Raw genomic sequence first — 24148 nt, 5'->3', positions numbered from 1 at the left:
CCGTCGGGCCTCTGGTATTCTATAAGGTTTTAGTTTTACCCTTTCTCCTGGTGGGGTGATAATGTCATGCTCTACGCCAGATGTTTGTCCCGGAAGCTCAGAGAAAATCTCTTTGTTACGAAGTACAAACTCTTTAACCTCCTGTTGTTGGGCTTTCGATAAGGTGTCTGCTATTCCAACCTCAGGAACTAAGCAATCAGGCTGTACTTGTGACAAAGTCTCTGCGACTAGGGATTCCCTATCCCTCCAGGCTTTCAGCAGATTGACGTGATAGATCTGCTCCGGCTTTCGCCTTCCTGGCTGTCTAACCCTGTAGTTCACCTCACTAATTTTTTCAATTACTTCATATGGACCTTGCCATTTGGCCAGAAATTTGCTTTCAACCGTAGGGACTAGCACCAAGACCCTATCCCCCGGGGAAAAAGTACGTGTCTTGGCCCCACGGTTGTACACTCTCTGCTGTGCTAACTGCGCTTGGGTTAAATGTTCCTTTACAATTGGCATTACCTGTGCAATTCTATCTTGCATCAGGGCGACATGCTCAATCACGCTCCTGTGAGGAGAACTCTCATTTTCCCAAGTTTCCTTGGCGATATCCAGCAGCCCTCTTGGGTGTCTCCCATAGAGCAACTCGAAGGGTGAGAAACCCGTAGAGGATTGGGGTACCTCCCTAATGGCAAACATCAGATAGGGTATTAGACAATCCCAATTCTTTCCATCTCTATCCACCACCTTCTTTAACATTTGTTTTAGGGTTTTGTTGAATCTTTCAACCAACCCATCTGTTTGGGGGTGATACACAGATGTACGCAATTGCTTCACTTTGTACAACTTGCATAATTCTTTCATAACCCGGGACATAAAGGGTGTACCTTGGTCCGTAAGCAGTTCCTTACAAATACCCACGCGGCTAAAAACAAGAGATAGCTCTTTGGCTATGGTTTTGGCCGATGTATTTCGAAGAGGAATTGCTTCCGGATAACGGGTAGCATAGTCCAATATAACCAAAATGTACTGATGCCCCCTAGCAGACTTCATTATCGGACCTACCAAATCCATTGCGATCCTTTCAAAAGGGGACCTCAATGATAGGAAGAGGTACCAGCGGGTTACGGAAATGTGGCATAGGTGCCGACTTCTGACACACAGGGCAGGAGGAACAATAATTTTCTGTTTCCTTCATGACCCCAGGCCAATAGAATCTCTGCAGTACCCTCTCTCTGGTTTTTTCGGTCCCCAGATGACCTCCCAGAATGTGCCCATGGGCCAATTCTAACACCAACTTCCTGTAAGGTTTGGGCACCACAAGTTGCTCAATGGTTTCTTCTGCCCTTTGAGCCACTCGATACAGCAGGTCCCTTTCCACAGTGAAATACGGGTAAGTGCAAGTCTTATCTGGGTTCACTAACTCGCCATCTATTTTCACCACATTTTCCTGTGCCTTTATTAGGGTGGGGTCTTTTAACTGTTCTGTGGCAAAATTTTCCCTGTGAACCTCAAGGTCCGAAAACTCCACAGACGGCATGTTTTCAGCTGAGGATGTTGGCTCCTCCCCAGTTTCTCGAGTTTCCCCCGCCAATACCGACAAGGGAAATTCAGGAGAGTCCTCACCACTCCCAGAGGAATTCTGGTCATCTTCCTGGTCTATAGGGGCACCAGTGGGGGGCTCAGGACAATCCCAGAGTTCCCAGAATTTTGGAAAATCCCTTCCCACAATAGCATCATGTGGTAAGTGAGACACTAACCCCACCTGATGAGAGAGGTTACCTTTGGGGGTCTCAAAAAACACTGAAGTTACAGGATACTCTCGGGTGTCCCCATGCACACAAATAACAGCCACCCTGTTCTTCCCAGAGACCTCTGTAGTAACTAATTCAGCTTTTATCAATGTTACCAGGCTACCTGAATCTAGCAACACATCAACATGCCTACCATTAATACACATTTTACATAAATGTCTCTCAGGTCCCCGAATGGCAGTGCATGCAACTGTCGCAAACAGCGACTGACGTCTCTCCCTTATAAAGTCACATTGCATAGGCTCATCCACAACTGGGCAATTGGCTGCAATATGTCCCTCTTGCCGGCAGCGGTAGCAAATAATCTTTTTCGCTGCCTCTTGCAGCATGGGCTTCCTGGGCTGCTCCCGCCAGACCTTAGGTAGAACTCCCACCCTCTCACTCTCTCCACCCTCACCCCTTGGAGTCATCTTACCCGTCACTGGGGATGATCTGGTCTTAGGGGGGAAAGTCCGTGAGTCCCTGGAAGAGGTGGTCAGGTTCTCTGTAGCCAAGTACCTCTCAACCAGATCCACAAGTTTATTTGCATTTTCTGGGTCTCCATGGCTTACCCATTTTTGGATGGCAGTAGGAAGAGCTCTCAGGAAACGATCCATAACCACACGTTCCACAATGTTTGGTGCAGTCAAAGTCTCTGGCTGCAGCCACTTCCTGCTCAGGTGAATGAGATCATACATTTGAGACCTGGGAGGTTTTCCAACCTGAAAAGTCCAGTTATGCACACGCTGAGCCCGGACGTCCAGGGTGACACCCAGCCGTGCCAATATTTCTGCTTTTAGCACCACATAGTCTTTTGCTTGGTCAGGCTCTAGGTCATAATAAGCTTTCTGCGATTCCCCAGTTAACAGAGGGGCCACCAGTCCAGCCCATTGCTCCTTAGGCCATTTTTCCCTTTCAGCAGTCCATTCAAATGTGGTCAAAAACACCTCCGGATCATCCTCTCCAGTCATTTTTGTCAGTAAACGGCTCACACCAAAGGATGCGGTATTATTGTAACCACTTGCTTCATTGGTCTGCGGACGTTGCTGTATTAATGTCTCTATTTTCTGTTGAAAATTCTGCTCTTGCTTCTGCAACAGGTCTATGAAGCGGGCTTCAGATCGCTGCTGGGCTTGTTGCTGAGCTTCCAAACTCTGCTGGTGAGCCTTCTGCTGATTTTCCAAACTCTGCTGCAAAGTTGCATTTATCTGCTGCTGGGCTGCAAGGCTCTTTTGTAAACCTGCATTTGTTTGCTGCTGATTTGAATTTGCTTGTTGCTGGTTTGCATTTGCTAGAGCCAGCTGTCTCAGTATCTCCTCCATGCTGGCCTTAACAAAAAAAAAGTTGCCCGCATTCTCCACCAACTGTGAGGGGTTAGCTCGGCAGCGGGTGTGTGTGACCCCCTGGATGGGTTCACAACACAAAGTCAGGCACAGCAGACAGCGGTGTAGGTTCAAAAAACAAAAGATCCGGTTTATTTAGGCTACATGCAGTGATACATATAACAGCCAAACAAAATAAAACAAGAAAATAAATCCTGGTCAGCTTGACCTCTAACTACACACGTAGACTCCCTGTCTAACAACTGAGAACAGCCTTGTGCTGCCCCAGTCCCTGTCCCTGTTGTAGAGATTTGCCACACAGGCGTTAACTCACCGCACAGAACAGGTGTCACACTCCCCAGTCTATACAACACAAAAACTGGTTCCAGGATGGAGCATCTCCCTAAGCATGCTGGGGTTTTTTGTAGAGGTCTTAATGAGCCCACCTACTTCAGCTGGGCTCATTAATCTTTGCCTCATGCCTGCTGCCACATGGATCTTTCCCCTCCTTCGGGATTACTGTAATATGAGCCGGCATCCTTTGATGCCAGCATCCTTTGTCCTTCCCGAATTGAGTTAAATGCTGCTAGAAAAATTCCGGTGCCAATTTTTCAGCATAGTTTTTATAGTAAAGCAACGTGTACCCATCTGGTCCTGGTGCTTTACCTGTTTATAATGATTTAAGGGCTTCTACTCTTTTGTAATTGGTCCATCTATATCATTTGCTCCCTCTTTAGATATCTTCAGCATTCCTGATGCTAATATGTGTTCCTTTGCCTCCTCCCCTCTTTTCGATATCGTCCCATCCGCTGCCTGACTCTCAATTTGATACTGACCTGTGTAGAAATCTCTAAATTATTTTGCTATTACCTACGAAGAACTAACCAATACATCCCCAGATGTTTTAATATGGTCAGTATGGTTCCATGCTCTCATCTAAGCGCATTTGCCATCAGCCTGCTTGGCTTGTTTCCACATTCATAGAATATACAACGAGCTACTTTAGCTTTTGTTTTGTCCATTAATAACAAATTTAGTTTGTTGCAAAGGCGTGTTAATTTCTCCTCCGTCTGTAACACTAGGGTTTTTTTGTGTGCCCTTTCTAGTGCATGGATTTCTCCAAGCAGGGAGCCAAGCTTTGCGCCCAGAGAGCGTTTTCTATACGCTCCTAAGGATATTAGAACTCCTCTGATATAACACTTATGCGCTTCCCATATACATAAAGGTGTTATTTCCTCTGATTTGTTATTCAAAAAGTACAATTCTAACTCCTGAGCAATTTGTTTCTCATATTCTGGTTCCTTCAGGAGTGTTTCGGTGATCTTCCAGTACCATTCCCGTGGGCCTCTGTCTCCCCATTCTATAACACAGTGTCGGTGCATGATCCGATAGTGTAAATGAGCCTATGGAGGCCTCCAATATACACGAAAGGGCATTCTGAGATACAAAAACATAATCAATTCTGGTATATGTCTTATGTCTTGTTGAAAAGAATGTATAGTCCCTTTCGTGTACATTGAGGGTCCTCCAGCTGTCCACTAGTTGCAAGTCTTGTAACAATCTCTTTGCTTTGCACAGTTTTGTATAGGATATATGTGAGGTTCCCTTCGAAGCCTCTAAGGTATGATCTAATGCCATATTCATATCCCCTCCCACCATCAGAACTCCTTCTTTGTTTTGATGCACTATATTTAAATATGTCTCTAGGGCTCCTATTTGATCCTCATTTGGTAAATATATGTTCACCAAGGTGACCTTTTGCTCAGCCAGATATCCCTTCACGATAAGGAGGCGACCTGAGTCATCTGTAATTATCTTTGATTCTTTCCATGGCAACTGTTTTGCGAAGATGATTGATACTCTATTTGCTTTTGTGGTCTGGGAGGCACTATGGTACACTGTGGGAAATTTCTGGTTTCCTATCCTTTTTAAAATGTGTCTCTTGAAGGAAAAATAATCTGAGATTTAAATCTCCCTAATAATCTCATACGTTTCTCTGGGCTATTTCGCCCCTTCACATTGTAAGAAGTCAAAGTTATTTTAGTCATCTTGACACTCTTTAAATTTCCCCCAACGGGAAGGGTACTCGGCAAGGGGGAGGGGCAAGGAGGCAGACTGCCGTACAAAAAAAAAAAAATTTTAACCAGAGAGATTCCCTTTAGGGTTTAGCTAAGTTATCCAATCTCCCCAAAAAGAGAAGAGAAGAAAAAAAAAAGCCTCCAACTTCCCTCTGCTTGGAGAGGAGGCGTTTTAAGTGGGGAAAGTGGTTAATCAAGGCAGATGAGCTGCGCCACAGCATCTGTTCACGTGCACCCTATCGTCCATCTTTAAATCTTAACAACATTATATTATTTATTACCCTCTCTTTTAATATTTCACCATTCTTGGTGCTCCTTTCTCCAATAGATTCTCGTTAAGGACACAGATTAAAAAGATATATATCCATCACACCATTCCATCTAATTCATCCATCGAATTTTCCATTTTAGATCTTTCCATCTATTAAATCTTCTGCCCTTGTTTTAACTTCGGATTGTAAAACATTTTTTTTCTGCCTGTAAATACCTTATACAGCCCACTTCCCGTTTCTTTTTCTGGTAAAATGCCTAGGCTTATGACATCATGCACAGCTCTCTCTCCCACACTCCTGAGAGCTTGCCAAGGAGGGAGGGGGGGGGATGAGTCATAAGCGGGCCAGTGAGAGCTGCAGAACTGGAGGTGCCCCTCTGTGTGTCTGCGTAAATCCATAAATTGAACAGGCAGCAGCTTCAGCTGCCCACAAAATGGATGCAGCCAGACTTAGTGGAGAGAGATTTCTGGAGCATATTTGGCAAGTACAGAATAATAGTATATATAAAATAATATGCAAAGTGGTAGGAGGGAAGCTTCAGAATGGCAAAGATGTTTTTATTACAAATTATGTAAGCAGACTGTAGTTCCTCTTAAAGCATCATTAAAATCATTGCTCCTTATTTTTATTGATACATGTCCTCAAGGGCAGTGCCCAGACCCCCATACCCCTTTTAGAGCCAATTATTTGCATATAAGCCTTCAAAATGGGCACTTTTGATTTTGCCTGTTCGGCTCCCATAGGCTTCAATAGAGTTTTCTGTTTGGGTTAGAACACTTCCCCTGTTCAGAAGTTCTGCTGCAAACTGAACAGGGGGGTGTTCGGCCCATCCCTGTCTGTAGTCAGTGATGATGGAGGACAGTCTCTATATACAGTAAGGAAGGTGGGTGTACATATAGCTGTATATACACCCATCGTCCTTCCTGTATATAGAGACCTTCTTCCATCATCACTGACTGCAGTTATATATTATCTGTCCTGTATACAGTTATATACACACACCCACCTTCCTTTCTATATATACACACTAATACCATCCATCCCCTCTATATACACACTGTACAGCCTCGGTACTGTACAGGCCAATTTTATGGGCACAGGGAAGCTGCAATTGATGGACACAGTGAAGTTGCATATGATGGGCACATGCCTGTGCCTTATGTGATAATGACTCAGCCCATCTGTTTAATGACATTGTTGAAAAGGGGCGGAGCATGGGTGACCTTAAAATGATGCCCCCTTCCCTGAGAAAAGATCTACGGATGCCCATGACGCCAATAATAATACATATATATTTATACTGTATATATCCTGTGAGCAGAGAGTAGGTCAGAGACACACAGCCTGGCTCAGGAGCAAGCCCGCACATGCACATTCATAGCAAATGGTTTTCTATGATGGTGCACGTAGAGAAAGAGCTCCGGTGAGGGACCCCAGAAGAGGAGGCTTGGGGTCCCTCTGCAAAACTTTTGCACAGAGCAGGCAAATACAACATGTCATTTTTTTTAAAAATCAGAGCTTTTACAATCACCCATAATCTCTCAAGCATACTGTACAATTTTGAGCATCAGAGCAGCATATAAACAGCGCTAATTAATCATTGAACACAGACCATGAACACTAGAGCATACAATCACATCTAGCTTGCAAGCTATTTTGCCCAGGGCTTTGAAATGTTCATTCTTGAAGACCAAATAAGTCAGGAGTAATTACAGAAATTACACAGCGAGAGGGAAAGCAATGACCGGCAGGATGTACTTGCAGATCCAGCAGCAAATAAATCTGTTATCAGCATATTTACAGGTTGAGTTATAAAAGTACAAATATTCAGGCATACTTTTTAACCACTTCAATACCAGGCATTTAAACACCTTCCTGCCCAGACCAATTTTGAGCTTTCAGCGATGTCGCACTTTGAATGACAATTGCGCGGTCATGCTACACTGTACCCAAATGAAATTTATCATTTTTTTCCCACAAATAGAGCTTTCCTATGGTGGTATTTGATAACATCTACGGTTTTTATTTTTTGCTAAACAAATAAAAAAATACAGAAAATTGAGAAAAAAAAAGTTTTCTCCTTCACTGATGGGGCTACCCTGATGGGCATTAATGAGGTGGCACCAATGAAGTGGCACTGATGAGGTGGCATTGATGGACACTGATATGTGGTAGGCGGCATGGATGGGAACTGATAGGTGGCACAAATTGGCACCGATAGCTGGCATGGATAGGCAAGGATAGGCGGCACAGATGGGCATGGATAGGCAGCACAGGTGGGCATGGATGGGCACTGATAGGCAGCATTGTATTATATTATACTGTACTAATGGATGCCAATCAGTGCCAAACAATGCATGCCAATCAGTGATGCCCATTGTGGGTACTGATTGGCATCCATTGTGGGCACTGACTGGAATCCCTGGTGGTCTAGGGTGGCATACCTTATGCTGGGCATCCCTGGTGGTCTGGTGGCGTCCCAGTGTGGGCATCCTCGGGGGGAGGGGGGGGGCTGAGCTGATAATCGATCAGCACAGACCCCCCCCCCCCCGTCAGAGGAGCAGCCGATCGGCTCTCCTCTACTCGCGTCTGACAGACACGAGTGAGGAAAAGCCGATCACCAGCTCTTCCCATTTACACTGTGATCAGCCGTGATTGGACATGGATGACCACGTGGTAGAGAGTCTCTGTCGGAGACTCTTTACCGAGATCGTAGTTGCAGGGTGTCAGATTGACACCACGGCAACAACGATCGCCGCGATGCGCGCCCCCGGGGGTGCGCAGCGGCTCAAAATCCTGATCACGTCATATGACGTCCGGTCAGGATTTTTGAAACCACTATGCTGCCGTGTTTCTGTTAAAGGGCGGGCGGCAAGTGGTTAAAGAGGTACTTACCCCCCTACTTATCTTTAGTTTCTTCAACTTGAGAATCAGGGACAGTGCATGACCATTGTTACATGCTTTCCCATACAATCTCTCTGCTCCAGAAAGCGCACAAAAGTTTCAGACATTAAATTGTATAGCCAAAGGTTTTTTTTTTTTTTTACCCATACGTCTCTTATGGGTCACTGGAGTACATTTACGGATATACTCCAGGAGGGGCCCAGAGAGTAAGCTGATAGCAGGATATTGCCTATCAGCTGACGAGGCACAGCCACGCCACCTTCAGTAAGGATCTTGACAATATTGTCAGGATCTATTCATCCACATGACAGCTACCTCCACCATTCAGCACAGAGTTGAAAGCCAGGCAAGAGGTAGCCAAACACGATCCATTTTCAACCTGTTGCTCCAGTGAGAGCTAGAAGTGCAGAGTGAGGAGCAGGGACTATTTCTACATTTACACCAGCAAATAGAGACAGTGTGAAAGGCAATGGCAGGAATACGAGATTCCTACTTCAGCTCTCAGCAGCTAGGTGCAGCCACTGGCTCCATTCACTATAAAAAGTTTGCCGGCAGTTGCAGCTATTCCCAGCTCATTGCACAGCCAGTGATTACCTGCGATGATCACTACTGGATGACCCAAACCATTATGGCTGCATTCCAACTTGAGATCAGCAAGTAATTCCCTTTCACCACACAGCCAAGTGTGCAGGCCAACACCAAAAATTATATATTTTTTTAAAATAAATTTTTGTTCGACAATTTGCTTTAGTTTATCATGGACCAGACAAATCTTTTTGCCCAACAGTATATTATCAACAACCCCAGTTCATCCTATGCCCAGTCATATGAGTGGAAATTTTTTGTTATTTATGGGCCTCATCATTAACATGGGCTTTCCAAAAAAAATAATGAAGGACATGCTTACTGGTTCATCCACCCCATCCATTACATGCCCATTTATTCTGCTGTAATGAACAGGTCATGCTATGAGATGATCATTTCAGTGACAATATTCAGTGCCCTCCCCGGGATCATCCCAACTATGACAAATTATACATTTCCTCACTTTTTTCCCCCCCAGAGATTTGCTGAACTTTATGTCCCTGACCAAAACGTGTGTGTGGATGAGTCCCTTGTTCACTTCAATGACTGGCTGAGAATCAAGCAATACATTCCCAGCAAAAAGGCCAGATAAATGCAGTAATGCTCTACAAGCTTTGTGAAAGAACCACTGGATATTTGTATGCGTTCCATGTGTACCAAGGCGAAGACTCCCAGCTGCAGCCTCGAGTGCCCAACGTACATCAGCACAAGTAGATAAATGGTCTGGGATCTGGCTTTTCCCATTTTCCAAAAAGGTTATGCGATCTACCGTGATAATTTCTAGACCAGTCTACCCCTTTTCTGCCACCTGTATCATGAGAAAACCTTGTCCTGCGGTACCACCTGAAAAAACAGGGCTTCCCACAAAATTTAGTGACCACAAGGCTACAAAAGGGGTGAATCAGAGAGTCTAAGCAATGAGGAAGTGCTGGCCTTGGAGTGGAAGGATAAGAGATGTATATGTCCTGTCCACCATCCACAATGACACCACCGTGGAAATTAAAGGAAGACAGTCCTATCCAAAAGCCTGCATGCATCCAAGATTATAATCTCTAAAAGGGAGGGGTGGATTTCAATGATCAGATGCTGCAGCCCTATTTTGCTACAAGGTGGTCCCATTTCTGGTACAAAAAAAAGTTGCAATTTAGCTTATTAATTTGGCCGTTTATAATGCTTGTGTCACCTACACCAAATGCACGGAAAGACCCAGCAGCTTCTTCAAATTTATAGAAGAAATAGTCACGTCCCTATCTACCAGCAAGGATCCCCCTCCAAGGAAACATGCGCTCTGATGCTGTGAGCAGACTTCATGAGCGCCGATTGAGAGTATTCCACCAACAGAAGGGGGGCGAAGACTCCAAAAAAACAAACAAAAAAAAAACCTGTATGCAGAGGGGGAGTTAGAAGGGACACCAGTTTTCAATGCCCCCAATATGCCAACTGCGTCTGACATTTTCACATGTCACTAAAATATTAACCCATATTTCTAACAGCCTGTCATTTCCCCGGTTTCATTTTTCTGTGCTGATCATATGCCTGCTGCCTCAAGCAACCATGCCATTGCCTTCCATGTGAACTGACCCTGGTCTGTTTATTGACTATGCCTCTGTCTGCCATTGTTTATCCACCACATTTCTGCCTTCCACCTGAACTGACCCTAGCCTGCTTATCGACTATGCTTCTGGCTGCCATCTGGATGGTTTAATGACCATGCTTTTTGCCTGGAGCTTGGACTACTCTTTTTTCCCTGCTACTGTAGCAGTGGGATATAAGATAACGCAGGGGTCTTGCATATGCGAGGAGCTTCACAATAGTGCTCCAAGTAGAGAAAAACAGTTCTTGGTTTTCAATACCCAGATCAGGGTCTGGAGACCAGAAGCTTTGAAGAGATTTGGGTGGGTAGAAGCCTCTACCCGTCCCCATTCTTTCTTGACTGAGGCCCCAAGCTTGATGTTCCTGCATGCTGTCTGGACCAATACTTTGGCTGTGCTGACCATATCTCTCCCTGCTGCCTGTAATGACCTATAACTTTTTATGGGCCAGCCTGCTGCCTGAACCAAACTTTGTACTTTGGCTGTGCTGACCATATCTCTGCCTGCACTGGCTCAGGACTTTTCATGGACCATGTTCCTGCCTGTTGCTTGGACCAATACTTTGCCTGTACTGACTATGGACAGTATTCTTGCCTGTTGGCTGGATGATTCCTTTTACTAACCCTGACCACGTCCCTGCCTGCTAACTGGATTCTAATGCTCTCCTGTGGACCACTGCACTACTAAAACCACAGGTAATCTTTTGTTTACTCTTTGCTCAGCAGAATGTATTTTGGGGTGTATTTCTTGGTATGTACATGCTATGTGCTAGAAATATGAAAGACCTTCAAACATGTTATAGGTGTTCAGGAAATCAGATGTGTAATCGGAGGAGGAGCAGAATACATTTTAGGGTGTAATTCTTGGCATTTCTATGCTGTGGAAAAAAAATTACATTTTTAAAAGACTCATTATGCTTCTCTATGTTTGCTTCTCAAAATAGGGTCATTTGTGGGTAATTCCTATGTCCTGGAGCTCCAGGGCCTTTAAAACTGTAATAGGTAGTAAAGAAATTAGATGGGTAATTTATGCTCCTAGAAAACCTGAAGGTGCTACTTGAATGTTAGGCCTCTTTATGTGGCTAGGTTTAAAAAAAAAAAGCCTCACACATGTGGTATCGCTATACTCAGGAGTAGCATAATGTGTTTCGGGGTGTAGTTGCAAGTATGCTGTGTGAGAGAAATAACTTGTTAAATATGAACATTTTGGGGGGGAAATCAAAAAATCTTAGTTTTGCAAAGAATTGTGGAAAAAAAAAAATCACAACTTTAAAAATTCACCATGTCGCTTAACTAATACTTTGAAGGTCTACTTTTCAAAGAGAGGGCATTTTGGGGGTATTTGTACTGTACTGGCATGACAGGCCCGTACGTCAAGTGTGATCAATTTTCAATGATTGGTACCATAGCTTGTAGACTAATTTTTACACAGACCAAACATACACCGATTTGGGTTATTTGTACCAAAGCAATGTAGCAGTATAAATTTTAGCCAAAAGTTACGAAGAAAAATGACATACATTTTTGCAAACAGAAATTAAGAATTTTTTTTTTTTTTTTTTTTATCATTACATTCATAGCGCAAAACAAAACCCAGTGCAGAGTAAATAACACAAAAAGAAAGAAAAAAAAATACAAAAATGTCATATTATTCCTCTGCAGTGTACGCCATATTTTTTCAAGGGAAACAATCAGCCCAGTTTGGCTTTCTACTTTATTAGCTAACTGCAGTGAATTTGCATGGCAATTTATTTTTTCAACTATCATCAGAAGATGCTCCTGTCGAGGTGTTAACTTCCATGTGGATGGTCTGGACATCCCTGTGAGATGGTTGCAGTTCCATATTTGTAAAATTTTTGTATCACTTTTGCTACAGTATTCTGACTGATAAGTAAACAATTGCTGATCTTCTTGTAGTCTTCACCTTTGTGTAAAGAAATAATTTTCTCTCAGGCCTTGTTACATTTCTCCTCCATTTGGTGCCATTAATGACAGCATGAAATAAGGGGTTTTCTTTGTTAACCACTTCAGCCCCGGACCATTTTGCTGGTCAAAGACCAGACCATTTTTTGCGATTCGACACTGTGACGTTTTAACTGACAATTGTGCGGTCATGCGACGTGGCTCCCAAACAAAATTGAAGTCCTTTTTTTCCCCCACAAATAGAGCTTTCTTTTGGTGGTATTTGATCACTCCTGCGGTTTTTATTTTTTGCGCTATAAACAAAAATAGAGCGACAATTTTGAAAATAAAAACGCATTATTTTTTACTTTTTGCTATAATAAATATCCCCCAAAAATATACACATTTTTTTTCCCTCAGTTTATGCCGATATGTATTCCTCTACATATTTTTGGTAAAAAAAAAAAAAAAAAAAAAAAAAATATTGCAATAAGCAATTATTGATTGGTTTGTGCAAAATTTTTTTTTTTACTAGTAATGGCGGCAATCAGCGATTTTTATTGTGACATTATGGCGGACACATCGGACGTTTTTGACACATTTTTGTGACCATTGTCATTTATATAGCAATCAGTGCTATGCAAATGGGCAGATACCTGTGTAAATGACACTGGCACTGAAGAGGTTAACCAGGGTGTGGCAGTGTAGGGGTTAAGTGTGTCCTAGGGGCTTGTTACTAACTGTGGGGGTCTGGGCTATGTCTTAGTGAACACTGATCACTTGTTGCTAGGCAGAACGGGGAGATGCCGATGCAAACAGCCTCCCCATGAGACGATCGCAGGTATCCCCGCGGCGATAGAGTCCGGGGGGCCCACGACCGAACTCATGGTAGTCCAGCCAGGCACGCGTGTGCACTGCCAGCGGCGCGCATGCGATGGCAGGGCGGCAAATACAAATGGACGTACCTGTACGCCAATTTGCCTGCCCGTGTCATTCTGCCGACGTACATCATCGTGCGCTGGTCGGGAAGTGGTTAAGGGAGGTGTTTCTAACTGTGGGGCAAGTGGCCTGACTGGAGGAGAGCGATTGCTGTTCCTGCTCACCAGGAACAGACAAAATCTCTCTACTCACCTGTCAGAACAAGGATCTGTTCATTGACAGATCCCCATTCTGGCTCTATTGTGCAGCGATCATGGGTGGCTGGCACATATCGCGGCTGCCAGTCACTCACCTCCAGCACCGTGCGCATGCCCACTGCATTACACAAACTGTAGTACAACTACAGCGATTCATGTAATACAGGACAGTGGCTCGTCGGCAAGTGGTTAATGAAACCATCTGTAGTTGTAGTAATTCTTGTTAATTTGGATTTTGTTGGATAAAATTTAGCTTTGCTCCTAAGACTTTCACTGGAGTGTATTCATTTTTGCAACATGGTCTTGAATTAATTTGTTAGGAAAAATACTTCTGTGTGTGCAAATGAACAAATATTCGTTGCAATCAATGGCCCGCATTTGTGGGAGTATATTGTAGTATCCCACAGAAAATGTTGATTCTGAAAGGAAAGTTTTATGACAAATCTGTTGGGGTGTACTCATTTATGCTGAGCACTGTACACATTTACACCAACTGTAGCAAAAGTTACCTTATAGATTCCAGAATTAAATTTTGGAGTGACGGAGACTTATTTTATTCAGCTGTAAATTTGCTAGCTTAATCTACCTTGGAAAAATCAATTAAAAAAAAATGTAAATCTTTTTGAAATCCTATAGGCATCCAGACCTTTCTTTCTGAGGACTATTTTGATCTAGAAAGATGGCACTGCACATCATTAGCAAGGAGAACCAGGCCTTAGATATCAGACATTTCAATACAACAGTTCTACCAGCATATTCTTATGCCGCGTACACACGAGCGGACTTTTCAACATCCAAAGTCCGAAGGACTGAGTCCGTCAGACTATCCGATCGTGTGTGGGCTGCAACGGACTTTTGACTCGCCAAAGTCCGAAGGAGTTTAGAATATGGAACATGCTTCAAATTTTTCCGAAGGAACTCCGCCGGACCCGGTCCCCTTCGAAAAATCCGCTCGTGTGTATGCTACTCCGACGGACTAAAACCGACGCTAGGGCAGCTATTGGCTACTGGCTATGAACTTCCTTATTCGAGCCGAGTCGTACGTCATCACGTTCGAATCCGTCGGAGTTTAGTGTGATCGTGTGTGGCCAAGTCCGCTCAGCCGAAAAGTCTGTCAGAACTCCGTCGGAATTCCAGCAGAACTCCGACGGAACTCCTTCGGAAGTCTGTCGGACATAAGTCCTCTCGTGTGTACGGGGCTTTAGGAGGCTTTAATCATTGGCATCTTTCTGCAGGCACTATTTGAATGAAGATCGATTGTCCTGCCTGTTCAAATGTGTTGAAAAAGTACATTTCTATAAGATGAATTAACTTTTTTTACATGACTGTAAACTCGCATTAGCAGTATTGTCATCTATGTGCTTAAAAGTACAGTAGAGAGAATTTTAGAAAAATCTGAGATTCTTAGATTATATGATCTTGGCATGCTTGAAAATGAGCTGCTGCCAGCAGCACACGTGCCAGAAACAGCACACAGGTTTCATCACAAAGGAATGCTGCTCTGTACTAAACTCTATTACGGAATGTTTCAGCTGACATGCACATGGTGCCAAAAAAACACTGTGCACACTCTATCATTTCTATAAAATAGAATGCTCTATTATATTTACTAGAAAATGCGTGCCAGGTATTAACCACTTCTCGACCGCCCCCACACAGATATACTGTTGCAGGGCAGACGATGTGCGCCGGATTAACTATCTGGTACGTGATCAGTGCTTCCGGGTAGAGGGCTTGCGTGCATGCTGCCCCAGCTGTACTGTGATTTGTCATAGCAGAAGCCGATCAGCAGGGCCCGGGCACAGAAGAGAGATCTGTGTTGGTAGATTCTATTTGATTGCACAATCATGTTTAGACACTCTGGGCAACAGAGGGTTTAGACTAAAAATGCAGGTTGTTAGAACAATGACTTCTTGACCTTATATCAATTTCTGTGACTTCAGTTAGACTTTAACAGTTTATGAATACTTTTTTGACAACATAAAAAGCTACACACACTTATTACAATGTGATATCCCCGCTATATCAAGGGGTGCAAAGAAAGTCCTTTCCCAATCAATTAGACAAAACTAGTTGAATGTAGAGATTGTAATGGGGGTTACATACTTAATGTGACTGTAGCCGCATTAGTGCAATTGTGACAGAGAAAATTGAGTACTGTCGGCGATACTTTTTTTATTTGCACTAACATACAATTTTTCAGGACAAGCTTTCGAGGTATGTCCCCTTCTTCAAAGTCCAAACAGTACTCTAATGGGTGTTAGGCATTTATACACACATTGAGTTCCAATTGTTCAATATCCTGTGTAGTAAGAGGGCCTACCTAAACAATCTAGTCAATTTTATATTCAATCCAGTAGACAGCTATGCTCTGTCAGTGATTAATGCAACCTCATGCAAATTTAAAATAAATTTAGTAGACTGTATAACCAAACTATGAAGTGTGTGTGTGCGATTAATTCATTCTGATTTCACTGCAGTTGCAAAGATCAGACTTTGAAATTACAAGTATCTTTCCGAGTCTAATGTCATTTAACGGAACCTTTTTCAAACTGCCTTAACCACTTGACCTCCGGAAGATTTTACCCCTTTGATGACTAGGTCATTTTTTGCTATTTGGCACTGCGCTACTTTAACTGGTGTTTGCACGGGCACTGTAACCAAACAAAATTGATATAATTTTTTTTCACACAAATCAAGCTTTCTTTTGGTGGTATTTGAAGCTTTTACTAAGCTCTCTTAGTAAAAGCAGCACATAGCACACATATTACACAATGTTAAAGAGGAACTGCAGTCTACTCACATAATTTGCAATAAAAAAGCTTTCTTACTGGATTTATACAGAGGCACACCCTCCAGTTTTGCAACCCTGCATCTCTCATTGGCCCTCTTATGACTCACCCCCCCTCCCTTCCTGGCAAACTCTCACGAGAGTGATGGAGAGAGCTGTGCATGATGTCAAGAGCCTAGGCTAATTACCAGTCAACAGGAAGTGGGCTGTATAAGGTATTTACTTGCATAAAAAAAGTTTTACTATCCAAAGTTAAAACAACCAGGGCAGAAGATTTAATAGATGGAAAAATGAAAAAAAATGACTGAAGGTCCGCTTTAAGCACAGTTAACCCCTTCCCAGACAGTATCATTACTACACTAACAGTTTCACTATGTCATTGCCAGTGTATCCCCCCCGGCAGCCTCAGCTAGTGTTAGATTGCCCACCACACTATCACAGTCCCACGATAAGACACCGATTGCCCCCCATTACCAGTATAAAAATAAAAGAAATACAAATTCCAGTATATAATATATATACATACATACATACACACACACACACACACACACACACACACACAAACACACACTCTATAGATTGCAGGTGCTTTAACTTTCATCCAAACCAAATAAAAATTTTACCAAAAACCATGTAGCAGAATATATTTTGGCCCATATTTATAAAGAAATTACATTTTTTAGTAGATATGTTTTAAAGCAGAAAGTAAAAAAAAAATATATATATTTATTTTTTCAAAATGTTCAGCCTTTTTTCATTTACATAAAGAAATACAAAAAAAACCTAGTGGTGATCAAATACCACTAAAAGAAAGCTCAATTTGTGTGAAAAACAAAAAAAATGATAACATTTTGTTTGGTTACAGTGTTGCATGATCACGCAATCATCAGTTAGTAAAAAGTGTAGTGTCAAATAGCAAAAAATTATCGGGGGGGGGCTAGGGCTTAATGAAAAGCAACTTCTACGTGATTCATCAGCTCTTTACGAGTTTTGATATACTGTATTTTGTACTTTCTTGGTGTTTGCACCAATACAATTATTGGTTAGCGCTTAGCAGCGTTTTTTTTTTTTTTTTTAAAGACATCCCTCTGCTATTTTCCACTCCAAAACTACCCACAATGCCACAGAAAATAAAATGTGCTGTGCCATTTTGATTGGAAAGAAGGGAGAGAGCATTTGAGGGTAGCTGGCGATTTTTCTGAGTTTTTTTTATTATGTATCTGCTCATCCAGAAGATAGATGAGGCAATCCTGCCGATTGCCTTGCGGAGAAGGAGACAGGTGGAGGAGGAGAGAAGCAGCAGATGTCGTCGGTTTTGGACGTATCCAATGGCATCCCATCGGGTTTCTTTGGAGTACTTTACCAACATGTATGCCCAACTCCGCATACATAGGAAAATTACTAAACTTTACGAGGATGTCTGCGCCAATCTTTGATGAGCTTTTAGAGAGGCTCAGGTCAAGGCTGGCAAGGATGGACACCATGATGTGTCATTGGAGGATCGGCTGCTTGTGACACTCAGGTAAGTGAAATTTTATGAATATGTACACATATGGGTTAGAGGATAGTGGTTAGGGATTGGGGTAGGACTTAATTGTATGCCTTTTTTTTAATATGTTAAATTTTTATGTTACGTTAGGTTCCTTGCCATAGGAGAAAGCTTTTTGTCCTTGCATCACTACTTTCTCCTTGACGTCTCAATAGTGGCCAGGGTAATGAGAGAAACGTGTGGCAATATGAAAGGAGTTACATGAAGTTGTAATGAAGAAGCCCACAGAAGATATCTGGGAAGCAGTTGTCGACGGGTTTTGGGAGAAAACTCAGTTCCCCAATTGTATCGGTGTCCTTGGTGGCAAACACATCAGGGTGAAGAAGCTTCCCCACTCTGGATCAGTGTATTTTAATTATAAAAAATATTTCTCGTTGGTCCTCCTGGCATTGGCTGATGCACATCTGAGATTCCTTTACTGTGGATGTTGGAGCACATGGCAACCAACGTGACGCCCGATGAGTCGGCCTTTGGACTAGTCTACAATACATGAATGACGGCTCAACATTCCTCCTAGCAGGCCTCTACCCTGCACTAAGGAACCCAGCTTACCATTGCTCACGGTAGTTGACAAAGCCTTTGGACTGGCCCAAAATCTCATGAGGCCATGTAGTGGCTATAGTCTCAGCCATTTCCAAAAAATGTACAATTATCTTCTCAAATAGAGAGTTTTGCTGTCCGGTATGCAGATTGATGAGGCGAATGCCATTAACATTGTCCTGGCATGTTGCACAACTTTCTGCAGGACAATGAGAGAAGCAATGCTGAACTGAAGCCAAAGTCAGCAAGTACAATTTATGGACTTACGGTTAACGGCCCGTGTTATGACCATACGCAATCAGTTTGCAGATTTTTTGGTATTACCTGATGGAGAGGTGTTATGGCAAAATGATTATGTGTAAATAAAATGTTGACGTTTCATTAATGAGCTCTGCTTTCCGTCTTGTAAGATTATTATTATTTTTTTTTAATAAAGCACTTCAAATTCATGTTAGTTCTTTTTATGTCCATTTCTCTTCTATTGTTCCACAAGTCCTTTTCATTCTGTGTGAGGCAAGTGTATGCTAGCCCTTTTTGGGCTTAGCATACATTTTTGTCCCAGGCAGAGTGCAAAGGTGTTCTTTTCACTCTGCGTGAGGCAAGCGTATGCTAGCCCCTTTTGGGCTTTGCATATGTTTGCCCCAGGCAGACTGCAAATGAGTGCTGTTGTGCATCATATAGAACCCAAAAAATAAAAAAATTTATTTTTAACACATTTATAATTTCAAAAATAAATGAACAGGGTCCATCACAACTGCTGATAGGTGGAGGGGGATGCTTGATCACCATGGAGATTGGGGACAGAGGAATGATGATTGGGGCTGGCGTTCAGGCCCAAACTCATGCTGGTATTGGGATCCACTATATGAGGGAGGTGTTCGAACCTGGTGAAAATGGGGAGGTGGAAGGTGTAAATTCACCGTAGGAGTGGGGGTAAAATGAGGTCAGGGACGGGATAGGTGGTGGCTAGCGATGAGGAGGGGGTGGATTTTGAGGGGGTGCTAGCGCCACTGAGGTCCCAGGGGTCATTGAGGGATCCTGAGAAGCAGTATATGGATCACTTGGTGGTGACCCACCACTTAATTTGGCATGCCTGTATTGCATAGCAATACCATACATGCGATCCATACCTGGTCTCCCCCAATGTCCTCCAGTAGGTGATATAAGGTGCGGCAGAAGCAGGCGCTTGGGTTCCAAGAATGCATCCACACTGCACCTCTCCTGCCGCACTTCCTGCAGCAAAGCTAGCATCCTGTACTTTCAATATTGCAGCTGTCCCTCCTCTGACGCCGATTGCTCCCACGAACACTGCCACAACCACGCACCTCCCCATGTTCTTGGCTGACAGCTGAAAGCTCCAAGTCCCTGGATTCCTGCAAAAGAACGAAAATGTTTAGATTGGCATGTAGATAGACAATGAGATAGACAGGCAGGCATAACGGACGGACAGTTAACCTCATGTGTGGCCTCATCTGTAACACTTTCCACACTGATGTCATGGGGTGATGCGTGGCCAGTGCTGTCCGTGGCACTGGTGGGTCTGTCCACCTGTGACTGTTCCACAGCCTCCTCCCTTCACTGAGCAATGTTAGATGGAAAAAAAAAAATTTACTCTCTGTTGCTATTAAATTATGACTTGGCACAAGAAGGCCAAAAGGTTATGGTAGACGTAGCCTTTTTTGGCTTGTGCTCCACAACTTGCTGCCTTCTCCTGTTAGATCCCTGCTGACCCGATCCCGGAGGGATTTCCACCTGCGCTGGAAAATTCTGCCTAAAGAAAAGTGGAAAAGAAGTGTAATTAGTTGTGTAATGTAAATGAAGAATGCATATTACAACAAACAGATCATGAATTCAATGAAAATATACTTACTTGTCTCCTTTCTGGCTCAGTTGCTCATCTGTTCCCAGCCTGGAGTTATTGCTGCACTGATATCCTGCCAGCATTTTTTTTTTTTTGTCAGATCTTGATGGGCCTTGACTGCACTGATGAGGTCTATCTGAGATCTTCTCTCTCCTCTGTCCTACCCACAGTCATACGGCTGTGCAAAGGACTCTTGATTAATGTACAGACAGGAATTTCCTGGTTTTCCTGACATCACAGTGACCAATCACATATTTACAGCTTAGAAACAGCAGACACGATCAAAGGTTTAGCGGTGCCAGGCGTTTTTACAGCTCTAGTAAGAATGCTCTGTTTATGGGGTTTTTTTTGGCGCTTAAAAACGCCTATGCCACTTATAGCTCCTAAACACCTGTGTGTGCATGAGGACATAGAATAACATGGAGAGGCATATTTAAGCTGTAAGGACTGCGATCTGATTCTTAAATGATTAATCGTGCAGCTCTGCTACAGATCTAGGTGCTGAGTTCGAATTTCATGACTAGGGTTTACAACCATAAGGTTTTTTATTAGGCCTTTATTAGTATTCAAATTAATCATTGTAGCGATTATCTTCATTTCATCAAACACTGGTCTAGACACACAAACTGAACCTGGGCTGAATGGCACACTTGTAAATATTGATAAAAAAAAATAAACACATTCTTATGAAGCTTAACCTCCACTTATATATGCTAAATTATTTTAATCCATTCCCTGAACATAACTGTTGTTAACCACTTGCTGACCTGGCCATAGCCGAATGATGGCTACAGCACACCCTGGGGGCACACCCGGAGGTGCCCATGATCAATCAGGGTAAAGGGCCAGTGACAGTGGCCCTTTACCATCCAATGATGGAGTGCTCACTTGTCAACAAACTGGCGCATCTCTGGTTCAGCTCTCTCCTCACATGCAATCGTTACAGTGTGTGTGAGGAGAGGAGTGAGCCAGTGCAGCAACACGAGTGAGCTGGATCTGAAGTGCTCATCCGTGCCACTACAGTGCCTCACAAAAGTGTAATAGGTAGTCAGAAAATTTGAGATGTAATTTATGTCCCTAGAAGACGTGACAATGCTCCCTGCATGTGGCCAGGTTGTGTAAAAGTCTCACACATGTGGTATCGCCATACTCAGGAGGAGCAGAATATATATTTGGGGTGTAATGTTTGCTATGTACATGCTATGTGTTATAAATCTCTTATAAATTGTATTGTTTTTACACAAAAAGCGTTTTAACTTTCTTTCCACGTTTTCCAAAAACTTGTGGAAAAAAATGACATGTTCAAAAGACTCATTATGCCGCCTAGATTATGTGTTGGGGTGTTTGCTTTCCAAAATGGGGTACTTTTTTGGGCGTTTCAATTTTCCTAGTGCTCCAGGGCCTTCAAGAATGTAATAGGTAGTCAAGAAATTAAATAAGTAATTTATGTCCCTAAAACACCTAACGGTGCTCCCTGCATGTTGGGCCTCTGTATGTGGCCGAGCAGTGAAAAAGTCTCATACATGTGGCATCGCCATACTCAGGTGTAGCAGAATGTGTTTTGGGGTGTAGTTGCAAGTATGCATATGCCATGTGAAAGAAATAACTTGTTAATATGAACATTTAGCGAAAAAAATTAAAATTCAACTTTTAAAGGATTGTGGTAAAAAAATTACAACTTCAAAAAACTCACCTAGCCTCTCACTAAATACTTTGGAATGTCTACTTTCCAAAAAGGGGGTCATTTGGGGGCTATTTGTACTGTCCTGGCTTGTTAGTGTCTCAAGAAATTAGATAGGTCGTCATTACAGTGTGAACAATTTTCAGTGATTGGCACCATAGCTTGTAGACTTTATAATTTTCACAAAGACCAAACATAAACCAAGTTTGGTTATTTTTACCAAAGATATATAGTAGTATAAATTATGGGCAAAATTGATGAACATTTTTACAAATTCGCAACATTTTATAAAACTAAACAAAAAAAAAAAAAATTGTTTTATTTATAGCGCAAAAAAAAGTAACCCAGTGGTGATTAAATACCACCAAAAGAAAGCTCTATTTGTGTGGAAAAAAAGGCCAATGACTGAGTAATTGTCACTCAAAATGTGACCACTGAAAGCTGAAAAATGGCCTGGTTAGGACGGGTGTATAAGTGCCCAGCAAGCAAGTGGTTAAACCCACCATCTTCCAACCACAAAATTAGCAACGTCATAAAATTTTGTAATCTCCCATATATTCTCCCATACACTCCCACACTTTTCCCATAAGATGGACAGAAGGATATTTAAAAGAAACCAGTTTAAATTGGAGTTTACAAGTTACCTTTTTCCTTCTGCTACAGCCAATACTGGTAACACACGCCAATACTGAAAAGTAAAAAAGAAGAAAGTCGGTACACGCGGTAAAAATATTTTTCCCACCTTGTTTGTACAGTAAATCCAAATTTTTATTAAAAACATGTTTCTTTAAAATCATTAAATCATTAATATATTGTCAATTATGATCAGAATTTGCCTGTACTGTACATTCTACGTCCACATTTTATTTAGAAGTTATCAAAAAATGAAGTATAAGGATACTAGAATAAAAAATTAAAAAAAGACTGGCTGAGAGTTATATACATCCCATACTTTGGTGGTGCTCAGCTTGAAAATGACAGAGGCTCCACTTCCAGAGGGCCAAGCATTTGTAATGTATTTTTGGACATTGAGGAGCATCAATCACATCAAGTACAGGTAGCGCATTCAATAATGGGTTGCACCACACCTAAATGCTTGAAAAGAGTCATCACCAATGTAAGTATTGTCAATAAACCCCCCCTCAACATTTGTGTCAGAGGACACAATAATAACCTCCCACATTGGTGTGAGTAGATGCAATAAAAAAATCCCCAGCACTTGTACCAGCAAAAATAATCCCAGCACCAGTATCAATGACCATAAAAATAACCTCAAGCATTTGTGCTAATAGACACAATACTAATCCCTAGCAATGGTGTTAGTGGACACCATAATAACCTCTAGCATTGGTGTTAGTGAACACAATTATAATCCTGATAATCAGAGGGAACAAAAACACCCAGCATTGGTGTCAGTTACTGCAATATCAGATTAAAATAAGATGAGAGGGACATATTTCCGGTGATGAATTCTAGGCATGGGGTTCTATAGGCAAGTCAAAAAACAGTCTTAATTGTACATCACAGGATGCACAAGAGTTAATTCCTAAACTACTGGGATGTCCAAAAGCAATCCCATAAGGAATAGAGCAACCGGCTATTGGGCCCAACCAGTAACAATCTTCTTAACATAAGAGGAGGAAACACTGACAAGGACCTTACCCAGCCACTTGCAGGACTTTATGACCAAGGACGGCATCTGTCAAGACAGCCAACACTTCTGGAAGAGGGGGCTTTCATAGGAAAGGGAATCCCACCTTTCAAGTCATACACCTAAAATGTAATGATTTCTACTTTGAAGGCCCAAGGATCCCTGGATCTGGATACAAATCTGTCCAGGTTGTGGTTGAGTCTGGATGCCATTAGAGCTGTCTGTTATCCACACGAACACAAGGTTGGTCAAACACCTCTGGATGGAGGGGTCACTCTCCAGGATTCAGTCGTTGGTGTATTAGGGAGTCTGCTTGCAAATTTCCTATGTCAGAAATATATATCACGGACAGAAGAGAGCATTGAGTTCCATCCAAGTCAGGTTGCTCTCCGCTTTCTGACTTCTGGTAGTGGAAATAGTGATGATGTTGTGCTGTCAACAATTAACAAATCATATACTGTACAGTAGGTAATGTGTATAAATATGTAAAAAGGTGACAATGTC

The 24148-nt window shown here is 42.6% G+C and overlaps 1 protein-coding gene across 9 annotated transcripts in view; it reads right to left on the bottom strand.

Moving 5' to 3' along the window:
* Positions 1-24148, bottom strand: part of GNG7 (G protein subunit gamma 7) — a 356098-nt gene that overhangs the window by 130335 nt on the left and 201615 nt on the right. For 8 of the 9 annotated variants that reach the window (XM_077475888.1, XM_077475884.1, XM_077475885.1 and 5 more), the window contains exon 2: positions 22638-22681. The exons of the other annotated variant lie outside the window; for it this stretch is intronic. The gene's annotated coding sequence lies outside the window, so the exon portion shown is untranslated. The remainder of the gene's footprint in view (positions 1-22637; positions 22682-24148) is intronic. 9 annotated transcript variants of the gene reach the window in all.

The sequence above is a fragment of the Lithobates pipiens genome, unplaced genomic scaffold, assembly GCF_037356315.1.
Source record: "Lithobates pipiens isolate NorthernLeopardFrog02 unplaced genomic scaffold, aLitPip1_a1.2 Scaffold_13, whole genome shotgun sequence".
NCBI lineage: Eukaryota > Metazoa > Chordata > Amphibia > Anura > Ranidae > Lithobates > Lithobates pipiens.
Note: the sequence above shows the minus strand (reverse complement) of the source record. Positions and strands in the feature narration are given on the sequence as shown.